At 45.7% G+C, this 3,895-nt stretch overlaps 1 protein-coding gene across 2 annotated transcripts in view; it reads right to left on the bottom strand.

The window, feature by feature from the left end:
- The window catches only part of PRDM2 (PR/SET domain 2), a 65,926-nt gene that overhangs the window by 61,801 nt on the left and 230 nt on the right, over positions 1 to 3,895 (bottom strand). The window lies entirely within an intron of this gene.

The raw sequence follows: 3,895 nt of genomic DNA, 5'->3' as shown, positions 1-3,895 counted from the left end.
GCAGCCCGCGGGGCGCTCCCCGTGCCCCAGGCGGCGGCGGGGGGCCCGGGGGGCGCGCGCGGGGGGCGAGCGCGCCTCGGCCCCTCCTCGCAAGGAGCCCGGTTCGGCGTGCGGCGCCCCTCTGCTCGGCACAGCGGCCCTGCGGGGCAGCGCGGGCGGCGCCTCGGGGGCTCGGGGCCCGAGTGGGGGCTCGAACGCGGTCGCCGAGTCCTGCCCCTCGGAAGGGGTCTCGGCCTCGCAGGGGGTCGGCGTCCGCCTGGTCCCCCGGGTCGGAGCCATCCCTGTGTGGCGCCGGCCGGCAGGCAAGTGCCGAGCGCGGCGGCTCCCGTGGACCTCCTTCTCCTCCTCCTCCTCCTCCCGGCTGGTCCGTAGTCTCGCAGCCTGCAGGCTTGGGAGGTCCCGGCGGCTTCTGGACGCGACTTTGGACATTCGGACCCGGCTTTCAAAGCTGGAGCCCAGGCGGGCAGGAAAGTTGTCACAAAGCGAGGAAGTGTGCTGTGGTTGTAGGTTACACGAGGAGGCTGAATGCTGACTGGTGGGCATCCAGTCAGTGTTTGTGGGTGAATCAAATGTGCATTCGAGACATTGAGCGGACTGGAAATGTGATGTGGTTTTCCAAAAGAACGGCCTCTGAAAATGCCCCCGTGTGCATTGAATGTGCATTGACTGCAGTTTGTCTTAGAGTGACAGAGAAATTCTATTGCTTGGGCCCCTTCCTTGTGTGAAATTTGGTAGAAGTGGCTTGGAAAGTTGTCTGTTGTAACTTGGAGAGAGAGAGAGAGAGAGCAAGCAAGCAACTGAGGGTATCAAAACTGAAGTCTCCGTTACAGACCAGTGAACGTGAATAAGACACCTTCTGAAGATGGAGCACATCCTTTAAACTGGAAAATATGATGGATAAAACCTGCATGGCGAAGCAGCCTCTGTGGACTTTACTGTCCTGTTTAGTAGAGTGGGCAAGAGCATAGCCCTCACTATGAGGAATGGCTTTCGAGTTTAGGGGGAAAAAAGAAAACTGAAAGGTTAAGTGATCTGTAAAATCATGGCTGAAGAGAAGGTCCATGGGAAGATGCTTTTCTTCCTTTCATGACTAGAAACTTGCTGTTATTCAACTAATCTTACTGAAAGGAGATTTAAGAAAAACAAAGTTCTCCGTGTAATTCATTTATGTAATTCATTGACACGAGATGGGTGCCATGGTTTAAATGAACTTAAAAGGGAATTAGGACGGTCCTGCAGAAAGAGCAGTTTGTCAGGATGGCTGTGTGGAACCAAGATTGTGCTGCTAAAAAGCAGCTATTGGAGCATAACGGGAAGATGTTTTGCCTTCATTTGTGATTGTATCTCTCCTTGTGCTGGGGGGCGGGGGGGAGTGATCATTGGCTACTATCCAAGATAGTATCTAAATGGACCTTTATTCTGATCAGAGGGCTGTTCTTAAAAGTGGAATCTCTCGCATTTCTTGTGATGCAATGTGTTGGGCCATTGATGCCCTTGGGTGCAATATATGGGACCTTTGATGCACTTGAACAGGGGGGAGTTCCTACTGTATGGGTAGCCCTGTTCCCAGCTGGTAGGACTTCGCTGGAATTGTTAGTGGTAGCATGCAGTGGGAATGATTTAATCCCTGGTATGTCTCAGACTGACTTTTGGCTTGCTGCTCAGAACAGGATGCATACTGCATACTGCAGAGTGGAGGTGTTTTTTGTTGATTTTCAGCTTGTGTAGCACTGCTCCTTTCTTGGTGGCCAAGTGTCTGAATGAATTGAAAAGATTAAAATGTGCATTTACGTGTTCTGGCTTGCAGAGAAGGACAAAATATCAGCTAATATTGGGCATGCCATCAGCTTAACCGCTCTGTTGGAATTCAGCTTAACTTTCAAGGGAATATTTTTTTCTCTATATCCTCATAGGTGTGTTTCTAAGTTTAAATGTGGCTTCCTTGGAGGCATAGATTCCTGTTTGGTTTTAAGTCATGTTTTAATGGCAATTTCAGTCCTCTCTTTCTCTCTGTTATTAGGAAATGTTGAAAGTACAAATAGTAAATGAGCAATTGGTTATGTAAATCCACTTTTCCTGTTCTGTTTTAAGCCTTTAGTGATTTTGCAACCTGATCCTGTGTATGTTTGCTCAAGTTGCCCTGAAAAATAGGATTTACCTCCCAGTCAGTGTGCATAGTATTGAAGGCTTAAATGCAAATATTCCTGCCACCTGAGAAAAGCAGTAGTCAGCCTGTTAAATGAAAAGTGGTACGTTATGAATTCCTGGTCAAATGTGTTGCTGTTTGGACCTTTTCTTTGCTCCCATGCTCTTGTGCAAACAGAAGCTGATGGAGTGTTACCATGTTATTTGTTCTGAGGGCACGCCCATAGTCAGCAAATACAAATTGGGCCTTTTAGCCTCTCTGTTGGCATCACAGGCATGATGCTTACATCCCGGGTTTCTTTATCCTGCATTGTACATGCTTGTAAGTGCTGTTGAAATTCTAATCCCTCCTAGTGATTACATTCATGGTACCAAGGGGTAGTGGTTGTTAGCACACAGTTTAAGGATCAGATACTGGCTATTTTCTGGTTTAGCAAGCCATAATGTGCATGCGTTATGTACTTGTGCGCATAGCCCATTGATTTTCTTTCATTTTGTTCCCACGCAAGCAGGAAAACATCTAGTGTCACCCATGAAGCTAAACAGGCTAGGTTTCATAAGCCAGCACAAACTCATGTTTAAAGCTAGCCTATTATCATGGCTTGTTGGGGGAAATAAGCCTTTATCTTGGCCTCGTATGTAACACTAAGCTTTCCACACCTGGTTTATTTGTAAGTGCAAACAGTGAATCAGGAGCAAACTAGCTGCATGCACATTGCAGTTTAAGGAGCCAGGACTTCTGTCTTAAAATAATATATGAATATGGCCATTGCCTTCATCAGTTATTACTAGTTTTCTATACTGCCCAAGCTTTCTAGGTGATGCACAGCAATTAGAACCATTAATGCAACATGAATGAATGCAATATAAAAGCTTAAAGTTATAGTATAGAATAAGAACAAGCAGAATAAAATCTAGTAGTGGTGCATAGATTTAGAATACAATAACATATTTAATGCAGCAGGAACTGGAAGACTAGTTTGCATGGGGAAGTAAGAACCTCTTCACCAAGAACATGGTGTTAGGCTCCCAGTCTGCCCCTCTCTTTGTTCTCTGTTCATCATGATATTGATGAACAGAGAATTTATAACTGATAAATATTGAGCTGCACAAGATAGGATGGACCAGTCTTCTCCAGTCCAGTGCCCCTTAGATGTATTGGAATATAATCCTTATTACCTACAGCACTCTGGAGTTGTAGTCTAGTGCATCTGGGTGATATCACCTGGGATGGCCTGTTATTAACTGTTCAGTTGCCTTTTCTGGCGGCAACTCAGGGTAATTGATAGGGATTTGCACTGTGCTTTGTGGAACTGGACAGACAAATCATAGCAGATGGCTGTTGTGTTTGGGAAAGAATGTGGCATGCTTGGGATATCATCACTAAAGGTTATGTCCAGAGGAAAAATCACAAAACATCTTGTGCAGTTGCTTGATTCCTGGTTCACTTGAAAGACATAGTGAAAGAACAGTTCCAAAGACAGTAATCTAAAAACATTGCACTGTAAATCGTTGGTGGGTGCTAGAAGGAAACATCCTGCAGTATTTTAGAGTACTTTATCTCACCGTTGGGAATTTTACATGCTCAGCTAGTGTGTTCCCATATATTAATTCCTCCACAGAGAAAGAGTAATGACGTTTGAAAACCAAAATGACAAGCTGCTGTTCTTTAGCTTTGTGCATTCTGTACTTACAAGATGTACCCTTTGCATCTATTCCTATATAAGTTCTAAACCTTGCAAGGTTTAGA

Source organism: Varanus komodoensis, unplaced genomic scaffold (assembly GCF_004798865.1).
Source record: "Varanus komodoensis strain SLA01 unplaced genomic scaffold, ASM479886v1 scaffold71, whole genome shotgun sequence".
Classification (NCBI taxonomy): domain Eukaryota; kingdom Metazoa; phylum Chordata; class Lepidosauria; order Squamata; family Varanidae; genus Varanus; species Varanus komodoensis.
The sequence above is the reverse complement of the archived record's forward strand: the minus strand, read 5'-3'. Positions and strand labels throughout refer to the sequence as shown.